The 14,076-nt window shown below is 44.9% G+C and overlaps 1 long non-coding RNA gene across 1 annotated transcript; it reads left to right on the forward strand.

Moving 5' to 3' along the window:
• Positions 1-7,975: 7,975 nt before the first annotated feature.
• Positions 7,976-10,041, forward strand: LOC122455620. The gene is made up of 3 exons (XR_006273943.1): positions 7,976-8,112; positions 9,165-9,207; positions 9,940-10,041. It is a non-coding gene; the product is annotated as an uncharacterized LOC122455620 (long non-coding RNA).
• Positions 10,042-14,076: the final 4,035 nt, after the last annotated feature.

Below are 14,076 nucleotides of genomic sequence, written 5' to 3' on the forward strand. Positions count from 1 at the left end.
CCTAAGTTACCAGCAAACTTATTTTTCAGGCCTGAGCAATTAATTCACAGCAAACAATTGATTTGGTGCAATTAGGTTCTCCGCTTGCAGGGGAGTGGTGGAGAGGCTGCCACTTTCTCCAGGTTTTGGGAAAACGTGGCTATTTTGATCATGGGTGTTCTCAATGCTGTATGTGAGGCTTATGTGCGACTCGTCAGGTACGGCGGGGGGGGAGGTGTCTGTCCTGGGAGTAGCTTGGATGGCTCCAGTATTCAGAGACGGTGGCGTGAACAGGGTGGGAATGAAGTAGTTTAAACATCCGAATGGACAGTTGAAGACGGAATTTCATATGGGGTTTAATGTCCTCCTATGCTGTGCTGTAGTGAAATTCATTTGGATCAGGTGCTAGAAAGAGAGTGACATTTACAGGCCGAGTAGAAATATGATTGTACTGGAGGAGTATCCCTCCCCTCCCCTCCCCTCCCCCGACCTATTGGATATCAAAAACAGATAACAGCTACTGCTGGTGGGTTTTGGTTTTTTTTTTAAATGCCCAGCTGCATACTCTTCACATGCAAGGACCCTTTTTTTTATTATTATTATTTCTTAGGCGTGTGCTCACATTTTGTTGTTTAATGGAAGAATAAAAGTTCACAACCCAGAAGGTCTAGTTGGGGATTGTGTAATGACACTGTAATGCATTATATTAAAAATAAGTGCATCACCTTTCAGAAGTTCCTTAAACCAAAAGAGAAGAGAAGAGAAGGTAAAACCGTCGGGGGTGGGGCTGAAGGTACAATACAGCCAGCCCCCCGCAACTCTCTAGGGGAACCCACACCCTCAAGGCTTCGGCAAGGTTCCCCTGAGGAATCGTATCTATTCCCCTAATTCCATTCACCTCTGTTTATGTGATGAATAAACCCTGCTCGCTCGCAGGAGACCGCTGCTGACAAATGGAAATATTTACCGGGGGAGGGGAACTGGAATTCCCGCTGCCGTCACCCTACGCGGTTTCCAAGCCCGCTAATCCCCGCCCAGGGCACCACTCGAGAACAGTGTCTGTACCTCTCCCCTCCTTCCGGGCATCTCGGGGCTGCGTTTGTGCCTGGGCCGGGGGCGAGAGGTTCTTGGCTGACAAATACCCTAGAAAAAAAATGAAAGCTGGGGGCCGGTTTAAAACCCTCGTTTTACCTGCTGGTTCTCCCCTGCCCTGCTAGCAACGCTGTCCCTGAGATGTGGGTTTGCCTGGAGGATCGGGCCCCGGACTCTCAGGCAGTTGCTGCCTAACGGAGAGGCATAATTCCCTGCCCCGAGCAATGGGGAGCAGCCCGTCTTGCACACTCCGCCGCGGCGCCCCGAGAGGCTGGCGCTCGCTCTAGCCCCTCGGGCAGGGCAGGGGTAGGGACGATGTTTGTTTGAACAAACGGCGAGCAGTAAGCAAGTCTCGTTCCGCCTTTCGGCAGCATGAATCTCCCCCGGCGAGCCCAGGGCCCAGCGTGGCCGAGGGCCACAATGCCCTAAGTTACGTGGGACACACCGTGGAGCTGGAGCTGGAGCTGGGGGCCAGGGCAGGCGAGACAATTCGCACTGCTCCTTGGTGCTGCGGTCCCGGGAAAACCCCGGCGATCGCGTCCCAGGCGCTGTCAGCAGCCCGTAGTGTCCCTGGCGCATCCCCTGCTCCGCACCGCTCGCCTGCATAAATTTCCCCCCAGTTCATCAACTTCTGCGCCGGGGGGGTGGAAGCGGCACCACCCCCGTGCCTGCGGATAGAGACCCTGTATCTTTTAACTCACACCCACAAACCTCCCTTGCCTGTCTCTAGATCTAAACACTGGTCCCAAAGGCATGAACTTCAGCTGTTCCAGCTGTCGTGATTGCAAGGACTTTTCAGCCCCGCTGCTCTAACTTAGCGGGACACGTTGCCTTGCTTCAAACCCCCTTTGTATTTCACGGGCAGACTTGAAACCTGTGCAGTGTCAGGGGCTCTGCACAATCGGGAGAAAGCCCTGACCCAGCCACAGCTCCTGAAGGTGGATTAATTGCCAGTTAAACGTCAAGTCGGTTTCACAGGGCTTTACACTGTTTAGATCTATTTGAGAGTGACCCGTACAGCTGCAGAATGTTGTCAGTTTCCTTACGTATCCTGCCAGTTTGATCGTCTCTGAGACCAACAGCGCTTACCAATAGCTTGTTATTGGTATGTGTTTGAGCCTTTTAACCAGAGGCTGCAGACTAGAGCAGCTATATCACCTAATCCGGAGAAATGATTTCAGTGAAACAGCGAGGAGAAGTAGATAGCATCAGGGACGTAGAAAGAAAGGGAGACTGAGTCACAGAACAGTTTTTTTTTTAAATAAAATGTAAACAATGGAGCTATCGGCGTAAAAACTGAGCTGGACAAGAAATCAACTATAATTGTACAAAAGTAGTAATATAAATAGACGGCTTTTTCTCTTGCTTTACCGTTTGATTTTATTATTAAGTACAAGTTTTTGTATCTATTTTTAAAACAAGTTTAAAGCTCTACAAAATAAAGTATGATTTCAGAATATGTTGTCCTAAATTCCCCTGTACAAAGGGTAGTGATTATGATGTCATGTTTTCACTTGGCTCATTGTAGCGAAAAAAAGTACGTTATAATGAGTACTGTCTTGGGATAAGCTGCTTTTTTTCGGAGTGTGTGTGAAGGGGCATGGGGAACTCAAACGTACAATTTCACTCAATGTGTTTGTGTTTATATTAAATACAATGGTTTTACTTGCGGTTATAATATCCTGCATAGGTGGGTGTTTATCCCTAATGCTAAAATGTACTATGCCAGGGAAATTGAGGATTGGTACTTTTCATTTAATTGTACAATTCTATACTTTTCGGGTAGCAGCGTTAGCATATTTCCACATGTTTAATAACACAAAGGGACTGCAGCAGCAGCAGCATACGAAAAATATTTATACTGTGTTTATTTAGGATTTTATAGATTATTCTTTCTTTAACGTGCACACTTCGAATGCATACGGCTCTTTCACTATGATGACAATTTGACTAAATTATACACGAGCAAGAAAAGTAATTATAGAATAACGGGGCTTCTTATTTACAGCAATTTATAGGAGGGGAAAAAAAATCTTTGTTCTGATCCCCCTCTTAGCTCCTTAATCGCAATGCTCATGGTGCCACACAGGAAAATGTTCACATGCCAAAATGAGTTTGGAAAAATCTCAGTAGCATTTCAGATATAAGGAAATGCATTTGTTGTTCTCTCTCTTTCTCCTTCCTCCTCTCCTCCCCCTCTTCCCTTTTGGCAGTGGGAACCTTTTTAATGTACAGCCTACAGTTTATTGTGGCTGTTGTTACTTTGGTCACATGTGTTTCTGATATCTCCTCTGCGTTCAACATACTCTGTTGTGTTAGAAAGATTTTACACTCATCTGGCTAAGGAAAAAAAAATCTTGCCAACACTATATGATGCCCAGTTGAACGTTGGCTAATCACCTTCACTTTTTAAAGCCTCTTTCCCCACCCATCATACCAGAATCTGTCCAATAAAACTGTAATGAAATATGTTTATTCCCCCTGATAGACCTCAGCAGTGCATTTACACAAGTCGATAGCAATTACACTGAGTGCTTGTTGGAAGGAAACAATATTAAAATAATAAAGATGTCTAAAGAAAAATATTTGGAGACAGGCCTATTAAAGTGAAACTTAATAATCACTCAAATAAACCACAACCTTGGCTTTAAAAAATAAACCTGGTCGTGGAAATGGGCCGCAGCAGTGAAGGCGAGGACCACTTCACGGTGCTCTGTGAGCCAGATGGGCCACATCCTGCCCTCAGCGGGAACTTCTGCTCAAAAATCCGGGGCCCAGCCCGCCCCAAGCTTCGTTAAAATCAAGGCGAGAGGAGCGGAGCTTGCGCTGCTGTGCTCCCGGGCAGGGCGGAATCCCGCGCGGTCGCGGAGCGCTCGGCGTGTGGCCTGACAAGGAGACCCACCGCTGGCCACGGCTCTTTCCACGCAGGGCCCTGGCCGTGGGTGATCTCGGGCGCCGAGCTCTGCCCCGGGGAGCGGCGCTGCCGGGCTCTCCAGGGAAGGTGCAACTCGAGAAAGCGCACAGCGGCTTCTAAAAGCCCGGCGAGGCTCTGTAGCCTCCGTTCAGCGGGGCTTCGGCCGTGCACGCGTGGGAGCGAGGGGCGGAATCTACTTGTTGGTGCTCGGGGGGAGAGCGGGGCGGGGGGTGGCCGCTTCTCCCCACGGCTCAGGTGCGTGGGGCCGACGGCTCAGGGGCTTAGCTCAGGTTTCACGTGTCTGCCCCTTCAGGCTTCGGCTCCGGCGTCTCCCCCGCTGCCGATGGGGCCGTGAGCTCCACCTTCCCGCCGTCGGCCCACGATAACAGCGGGGGCGGCAGGAACGAGCGCCCCCAGTCTCCCAGCTTCGCCCTCGGCAGCCCGTGCGGTGCTCGGCGGGACTGGCTTGCTACCCGGGGCACAAACAAAAGCCAGCGCGGGCCGCCGCTGCCTGTGCCACACGCGCCTCGCCGCCGGCGGCAGGCGGGGGCTTGCCCACACGCACCGCACTGGGCACGGCGGCGGGTGCTCATTCCGGCCTTGGCTTTGCACGCCGGTCTCTCGTGGGGCGGGGAGAGGGATCCCCAGGCAATGTGTGCATCGGCCTGAAACGAGACCACAGCCCCGGGGGAATGGGATGAGGACGATATTGCTGAAATGCAAGTACGGGACGGCCTGGCGGATCCTCATGTGTCTGGTTTCAATTATTCTGTCTTGCCTGAGCAATAGCGAAAATAACTGACGTGATGTAGCCATTCCGGTAATACCCCACGTCTGCCTTGGCTCAGATTGATACCTGTGCGCAGCATGGGCCACACTATGCCCTCTAGATCTGCTCACAGAAAGCTTTTACAGATCCCCCCTGCCCCCCCCCCCGATTTTCCCCGTGGTTTGGGATGAGCTGAGCCTTTTATATGGACCCTAAAATGTCTAATCACTCCACCACCTTGTCCCACAACTCCCAGCCCCTGGAGCGGCGACCAGTCCCCTAAGGAACTTGGCACACTGCTGGAGACTGAGTTCTCGCCTTCACATTGAAGAGAACTGCTGTACAGAAGTGGGTGGCTTGTGTCATGTAGGTATTACTCAGGTACCTGTGACTTTGCAGGGTATGGAAATCTTGACTCTTTTCCATTCCCCCGACCCCATTTTCTCACCACAAAACGAATCTCCATACGAATTTTTGGAGTTCTGCCTGGACAACCTTGGCATAAAACACAAATACACAGGTTCCTTGGCAACTAAGGTGGTGGTCATGGTTATGGGGCCTCGGATCTGTTAGGATTTTAAGTTAACCCAGCAAATTAGCAACTGAGCCAGGAGGATGCTCCATTTCTGAGGATGATAATGGCTTATTATCTGATCTCATCAACTGATGTCGCTATGTATCTGTTTCAGTTAAAAATGCCTGTTTGTATAAAGAAAGACACGATAAATGTGTATACATTTACGTATCGTATGTATAGGGGTGTTTGCTACTAGAGTAGGCCTTTAATGAAGGAATCCGGGGCTGTTATATTATGGCCATAGGGATAATTGCAGTGATAAATTCACACATACACGTGTATGGCACCATTGTCTCTCATCATTACATAGCTTGGTGGAGAAGGTGGGTAGGAACTGCCTATGATGCTGGCCAATATTATTTACTTGTACTCCCCCACCTGTCTGTCTGTATCCAGTTGTGTCTTGTCTGACACTGAGATTGTAAGCTTTTTGGGGGGCAGGGACTGTCTTTTGTTCTATGTTGTCCAGTGCCTAGCACAATGACGTCCACGATTAGGAGTAAATAACAATACTGTTCACCGCCGGAGCGCTCCCTGGGGAAAATACTATCAGTCTGCATCATAGATAAGAGAAGCACCTGCAGGGGAGAAGAGGGGGCGTTAAAGAAAAGCAAGGAGAACACCGAGCCCCAGGAAGAGAGATAGCTGGGAAGGGGGGAGTGAGCTACCCCTAGACTTAATTCACCATGTTAGTACTTCTTAGTAGGTGTCTCAGCAGGAGTCAGTGGTGCAAGTAGATTTTAACTCTTACTGGGACGGTATCACCCCCCCCCCCCCCACACCCCGCTTCACAAAAAGTATTCCGTGACTACAGCCCTGGGCGGATGCAAATTTATACCCGCGGATGCGCATATCCGCCGGTAGAAATTGGCATCCACTGAACCGCCGGGCTCTCCGGGGAACCGCAGCAGCAAAAGAAGCGGAGCGTGGCGCCGCCGCTCCCAGGAGCCAGCGCCTCACACCGGCTGCTCCTCCGGTGGGGCTGGACCGCCGCCAGCCCCAGCCCCACCCTGTCGTCCGAGGGGACTGGGCGGCCCCCGGGCAGGAGGCGCACATAGGTGGGGGCCGGGCTGGGGGCGGTGCAGCCCCGCCAGAGGAGATGCAGGTGCGCGGCGCTGGCTCCTGGGAGCAGTGGTCTCACGTTCTGCTCCTTTGGCTGCTGCGGTTCCCGGGAGAGCCCGGCGGTTCAGCGGGTACCGGTTTCTAACCGCTGGTGGCTGCATCCACCGGTATCCGTTTGTGCCTAGGTTTAGACTCTCGGGGGAAAGTCAAAACTACAGACAAGAAAGCAAGTCGCCATCAAATGCCAGCTTATCTCTCTGCATGAGCTGACTTGCAGAGTACCGCGGCCTTTTCTGTGTCTTCCACAGGACTCTCTTTCATTTGCATTGTGCCTCTGAATGCCAAGCCAAATGCAGCCTGGGGCAGATACAGGGGTCTACCTGTTTTAATGAAACAATACTTCCCTCCCCCACACCTGAGCAAATATTTTTTCAGAGAACATAATATACGTTGTCTTGGGGATCAGATTCTGCTTGCCTTAATCAGGCAAGTGAGCCAACAGCCCTCACTGGGCCTGCCTGTGTGAGTGGGGTCATTCTGGTCCCCATTTCCCATAATCAATGGTCAGACATGTTTGCAGGAACATTATATCCTGAACAAACTGACACCTCTGAGCTGTGATTGCGCTTGCCAGATATTTCGGACAATTTTTTCAAAAGTATTAATGAGTTTGGAAGCTTCCATTTTTGGGTGCCCCCATGAGAGACCTTAAACAAGTCTGGCCTTGAGAAAGCGCTGAGAGAGCCCACCATCTGCAAATCAGGCCCGTACAACGGGTGTCAAATTGGGCATCTTAAAACTGACACACTCAAAATCACTAGTCACTCTTGAAAACCTTGGCTGTCCTGTAGAGCTTTGAAAGACTTCCTCAGTTCCTCTAATTACTTCTTTGCCAGCATAATTAAGAGACAAACAGACATTTTCTTAGACTATATATTACTACTTAATACCAACTCTGCTCTGGAATCTTCTGACAGAATGTCAGATGTGAAGGGCTATTCTTCTGAGGCATGTTAAAGGGCAGATAAATTTCATCTCTAGGAAGAAGTGGCCAGAGCCCTTTCCCAGCTAATTTCCTGCCCTACATGCTGCTGTAACTTCCATTAGCTGTTTATTAAAAGGACCCTACACCCATTAAACAGCAGAAGTTTTTAACTAGACTCCCTGACTAGGAATTATGTTGGTTATAAAGATTAATTAGATGGAATGTTGGGAAGGAAGGCCAGGAAAAAAGATCAGTCAGGTAGCCAAATTAATCTCTAGTGTTCCCATTGAGTTACATCAGATATACAGTAGAACCTGAGAGTTAAAAACACCAGAGTTACTGACTGACCAGTCAACCACACACCTCATTTGGAACCAGAAGTATACAGTCAGGCAGCAGCAGAAACAAAAAACCAAAAACTAAAAAAACCGAACACCAAATACAGTCCAGTACTGTGTTAAATGTAAACTACTAAAAATAAAAAAAGGAGAAAGCAGAATTTTTTTCCTGCATAGTAAAGTTTCAAAGCTGTATTAGGTCAATGTGCAGTTGTAAACTTTTGAAAGAACCACGGTAACGTTCTCTTCAAAGTTACGAACATTTCAGAATGATGAAAACCCTCCATTCCCGAGGTGTTTATAACTCTGAGGTTCTACTGTGCACGTGGGTCAGAATTGCCAGGAGGAAAAGATTCCATACTCGGATGCCTGTGGCTTACAACCATCAAAATCTGTGTAAGTATAAACAAGTAGGAAGATGTATGTAAAAGGTTTGTTCCTCTGTGAGTATTATATGTAAAGATGCTGTATTCCTTTAATACACAATATAATACCTTTAAAATGTGGGCAAACTGCAGGCAGGTGCCTAGTTCTGATATTTGAGTGTATTTATGGTAGAAAAAAAAGGATCTGACTCTTCTCATTTTGATTTGACATTGGCTCACACCCACGTAAATGAGGAAAATTGGGCCTGAGGGATATGGCTCTATAGGAGGATGAAGCACCTACACAAAGTGTTTTTTCCCACTTCATGCACTGTAGGCAGTGTTTGGAAAGGATTTCTAATATTCCTGGGATGGGGAAGGGATAACGGGAAACTACCTGCAACTCCTGAGGGCAGCTCCCTTTGGCTGCCTGCTTATACCTAGCAGTTGTTGAAGAAATTAAGGTTTTTCTTTTTCTTTTTTACAGTGGCTTTAGGAATACTATGTAAAAGAAGAGCACATTGATCATGATTTAAAATATACTGAAAATGACTTCTAATTCTTGGACAGACCCTGGCTCTGTGCAAAAGCAATACATTGAAATACCTTAACCATCGATGTCCTAAGTAGGGGCCCAGTCCTGCTCCCTTGACGCCCAGCCCTCAATTTTTAGAGTGAAATAAGGAATATTTAAAATACATTTATTTAATAATGTGGAGAGAATGACTATTTTAAATCTATAATTCACAGTGCATACACAGGGGCTGATTCTACAGAGGCTTTTGCATGTGAGTAGCTTTACCTGTCTGAGTTGACTTCAGGAGAAGGACTCACCTAAGCAAAGTTACTTGCGCTTAAGTCTCTGCAGTATTGGGTTGTTAGCATGATCTGATGCACTGTTTTCAGTAGAACTTCCACATGTGGTCATGCAATTCCTTGTTTTTACTGCCTACACCTTGGCCAGGAAGTAGTTTGAAGCCATTCTCTTTGGGGTAGAATTTAAAAACTGTGAGCCCTCATGAAATACATGACATTTTACCTGGACTTTTAAATGTAACTTGCTTTTTTGTTGCTTCAACTCAGCATTACAATGGGGGAGAATAGAGTAACACAGGAAACTGCTGGGGTAAGTGTTTGTTTTAACTTCTGTAAATAAACATCTAAAAACTAGTCAGCTCCGGCTAGTACCTGAACAAAGCTTAAATCAAGGCTGCGTTGCTCTGCCTTGCTCTTCCTTAGTACCATCTGGGTGTAGATACCTGAGCTGGTGAAGAATTGTTTATATAGCTTATAGCGAGAGGAGAAGTAGAAGTAATGGGATGAAAAGAAACTTTGTCTGAATATAAGGAAAGGCCATCTGACAGCGAGCTCTGTCACACTCTGTAAGTCTCCTGAGGAAAGGGAGGAATGCTATCACTTGGGACACTTTAAGGGGGACTGGGCAAAGCACTAGTAAATATACTCTGGGTAAAAGTCATACTCTCATTTAGGGTCAAATCTAGCTTCCATTGAATTCAGAAGAAAGATTCAGTGATTTCAAAGGATATTGGGTCAGGCACTTACACAGCATTAACTTCCATCTTCAATTTTAAGACACAAATATCACTGTTATTTTGGGAACCTGGGCTTTTGATTAGACAAAATCATAGTGAGTGCAGAAATGGAAGGTACATTTATCCTTTCTTAGCTGCATTCCATCTGGTGTATTGGCGGTGTTGTGCTAGCATTTTTTCAAGACATTCAGATAGATGAATATGCACCAAGCTCTGGCATAGGAGTATATATGATAAGCTGTTTTGTCTCAATGTCAGTGTATTATGGGATGTGCAGGTCTTATTGCAGAGCTAAATCATTTCAGAGGCACAAGAAAGAGCAGAACATATGGAACCCATTCACTGATGAAAGCTATGAGAAGTACTATTCAGCTATGAAACCTATGACTAGATACTGCATTGAGGAGGAATGGATTCTGACCAGACAGCTATTATCCCTAAAGACCTAGAAGAGAGTCATTATCACTAAGAGATCATTCCCATAATGAACGAGTAACTAAGATAAGTTTGGAATGACGAATACTGGTACAAATGCATAAATTTGCTAACATGTGCAGTGGCCATCTAGCCACAACTATGTTAATGGGAGTGTCGGAGGCACAAGTTTGATAACCATTCCTCCAGCAAGAGGGCAGCCCAGCTAGTCCATGGCATTTTCTCTTGTAGGGGACACAGAACAATTGACAGAAGCACTGGGGTCCAATTGTCAACATGATTGTGAAACTGACAAATGGGCTGGCTTATTAAAAGGGATGGCTTGGTGAGTGCATGCAGGCAGAGAATAAGGAGATATTCCTCCCACATTTGTTATCAAGGTTATTTGGGGAAATGCAGAAGGCTTTATAGCAGGTAGGCATGGTGCCCTGTTGTGCATGCCTGTGTAATCTCATGTTTGCCTCCCTGGTATGCGGATGTAATCACTAAATGATCATGTCTGTTATACTGGCATTGGTCTGAATGTCTTTCTTCCTTTGTAGCATGATCTCAACTTTTAGGTCAGTGACTGATAGGGAGGTGATCCTGAAGTGTGGATCCAAAGCATTGCTGCTGGCTCTACCAGAGGTCTCTTCTGCCTGTCAGAGCTGGGGGGTGGGGAAATACTCATTAAACATCACTTTGGATTGATGGAGGAAGAAAGTGAGGGGGTTCTCCATCTCTGGGTGAGAATGGGCAGCATTTCTGGTGTTGATGCCATGTTTGTGCAAGAACCCTTCATTCGGGTTTGCACAGGCTCCATTAAGCTCCAACGCTTTCCTCTTTCAAATCCTGACCCAAAACATATGTTCTATGGAGCTTCTCACTGTAAGCTCAGCTACAGAAGTGCTATAATTCATTATATTCAATAAAAAAAACCCAATTGACACCAAAACCCCCACCGCTGCTGCATTGACAAGTGTGTGTATCAAGTGCTATTTATTTTTTCTATTGCTTGTCTCTCTTGAGACCCTCATTAAGACAGGATCTATGTATCTGGCATTTAGATGCTAGCCTGGTGGGAGAAAATGCTTTCAGTAGAGAGATGTTTCTGTGTCTATTATGTTTCAGTACAACACTAAGCATACATTGCAGGTGTATAACAAGTGGCTAATGCACATTACCTCTGCATTAGTCAGGTTTCCCTGCAGAATTATGAATACCAAAAAAGAGGGAGTAGTCAGGATAGGTGAACAAAGAACCCTATTTTGTACAGCTCTCAGAACTTCCTTCCCCCAGGCTAGTGTGTCTTCATGTACAGTGTGCAGTGTAGTAAAGTTATGGCCTTCATAAAGTAACCATTTCAAGTGAATAATGAGCCTGTGTTATTCATACAGGGCTCTGATAATAGTTGTTAGGTGAGTTTTTAACCATAGGCCTGATCCTGAGAAGTGCTGAGCACCATTGGCTCCATTGCAAGCAATGGGAGTGGTGGGTCCTAAACACCTCATAGCTGGGCTGTAAGGAACATTTATTTATCTTGATGTTTAGATTCCTGATCAAGATTTACAAGAAAGGATTTAAGATTCACCTAACAATACTGTGTTTATTTTTATATATTTTTTATTTAACAGCAGAAGTATACAGATGGAAATAAATTAAAGCAGGAGTCAAGAATCTTAGTATGAGACACATAACAATAATAGTCAAGGTTGAAAAAAGTGTATATTATAACCTGAACCTGGAGTTATTCTTGGGTGTTATTTTAAGAAAATAAGCTAATAATGTGTCATAAGCCTTGCTTTGACTGCAATTCAAATCAATCACAAAAATCCCATTAATCTGAAAGGAAGCTTGATTCAGCCCTTTCTAACACCAGCTATTGGTGGGTGTGTTATGTACAGAAGTTATGATGACTACTTAAAACCTTATGTAATTGAAAATCAACAAATGTTAGCAGAGAGAGAGAGAGAGAGAGAAAGAGAGAATGTGTACACTTTCATTAGTTTCATTTGGCAATTGGATTTGATCTTGGTCACTGTCTGCACACACTGCAGTACAGTATGGTACCGAGTTAATTAAAATAAGACAATTTTGCCTACAACTGTGTCTTTTAATTTAAACTAATTCTCATTGGCAACAAAATGTATTTGTCATTTTGTCATTTTCAAGAGATGCTAGATTAAAAGAGCCATTTTTATACACTCATTAACAAATAATCATATGTCATTTCAAAGAAAGATAAAGATCAGGTGTTTACTAGTTAGGGTTCATGTTAATCCTTCAAGCCCTGATGCTTTGAGGTGCTGAGTACCTGCTAGTCTCATTCAAAGAGTGGAGAGTTCTTGTTGTTTTGCAGGACCTTTTGAGCCCAATCCTCCTTCCTTTGAAATCCCTTTCAAAACTCCTATTCACATCACTGGGGCAGGATCTGTCCATTCATGTACCTCCTTTCTGTTGTTGCTGAAGACTGGTACTAAACAAATCTAAGAACAACCTACATGGATCTGATGAAAAGCATTTTAAAGACACAATGATACGATCAAATAGGAAACAGGATAAGTGATACCTAAAATATATTCTGAGTTGCAAATACACACTTCCTAATATTTAAAACTTCTCACTCAAAGCAGTCGTTTTAGGGAAGGCTTTGAAAAGTTAATGGATCCCACTTAAGAGGGACTGAATAATATCTTCCTCTGAAATGAGTACACTGAAGGAAAAGGTTATGTTAAGATTATATGTGTGCAATTTACAAAGCTAATAAAAAGTCTCAGGGACAGATTTTATAAAATGCCTTTCAGAGCCATTTAATTCATCATGTATTCAGCATTTGATCTTGCATCATTGAATGCAATAGAGGTTTTGCCGTTGACTCCAGCGGTAGCAGGTTTGTGCCTTATATAAGAGATTAACAATCTGTGACATGCCTCTGAAAAATTTAATTTAGACCTGGATCGGCCTCAAATTAGGTCTCATCCTGCTCACACTGAAGACAAAGAGCCTATTGATTTCAGTGGTAAAAGGACTGGGCCCATTGCCATTCGCATGGAACGTTACCCAAACTAAAAGTTCTCTACTTCGTTTTTAGTGCCTCTAATTGTTGTTCCTGTCACTTGACTCTCGTTTGAGTTTCAGCGGGTTGGAGGTCCAGCTCATTATCCAGTTCCATAGCCTTGAATGGAAAATGTGTTCTTTAAAAGTCTTTATGGTGGTATTTTAAAGAGCACTCAGTGCTGGCCTGACTCTGCTTCCATTGCAGTCAAATGGAGCCCTACCATTCAGTTGGAACAGCGTTAGGCTAACATTGAATGAGTACTTTTGAAAATCCCACTAATATCTACATCTCATCCTTGAGTTCATGCTTGATTTTTGTCATAGAAGCTTTGTGGAACAGGTTCTTTTTGTGTTTTCAGGACAGCCAGAATTGGAGTGAGCATCTTTCACTCCCTGCTACTGGAACACTATGTGTCTGTATGCTGTTTTTGTGGCATACACATATGTATAAGGTACCAGTAAGTCAGAATAGGATGATTGGAATGGTTCCTTTCACATAGAGAAATAGGGTGTGTGATTGTAAAATATAGATCTATATTTATGCTGCTTTTACAAAATGTACATATACCTGTTTTACTTGGCCAGAGAGAATTTAGTATCTAGGATATTTTGACACTTTTTGACTTATTCTGTATACAACAGGCCAGTTTGTAATTAAAATAGTCCTCTTGAATTACAATCACAATATTTTAATTGATTGCATTTTAGAATAGCTAATATTTTAGTATTGTGTCTTTTCCAAGAAAATATAATACAGTATTTGCATTTTTAGATGCTGTTCAAAATCTGATTACATGTTTCGCAACAACATCTGAAAGTGTACATGTTGTTTTTTAAGTTGTCTTTGTTTATGAGTTAAATCCTGCAGTTTTTGGTCTGTCAGAACCCCTATTGACTACAGTGGGAGATTTTGATTGAATAATGGCTGCAAGATTTGGTTCTCTCTGCAGATTTTTAAGAGTTTCTAATGG

This window comes from Dermochelys coriacea, chromosome 8, assembly GCF_009764565.3.
Source record: "Dermochelys coriacea isolate rDerCor1 chromosome 8, rDerCor1.pri.v4, whole genome shotgun sequence".
NCBI lineage: Eukaryota > Metazoa > Chordata > Testudines > Dermochelyidae > Dermochelys > Dermochelys coriacea.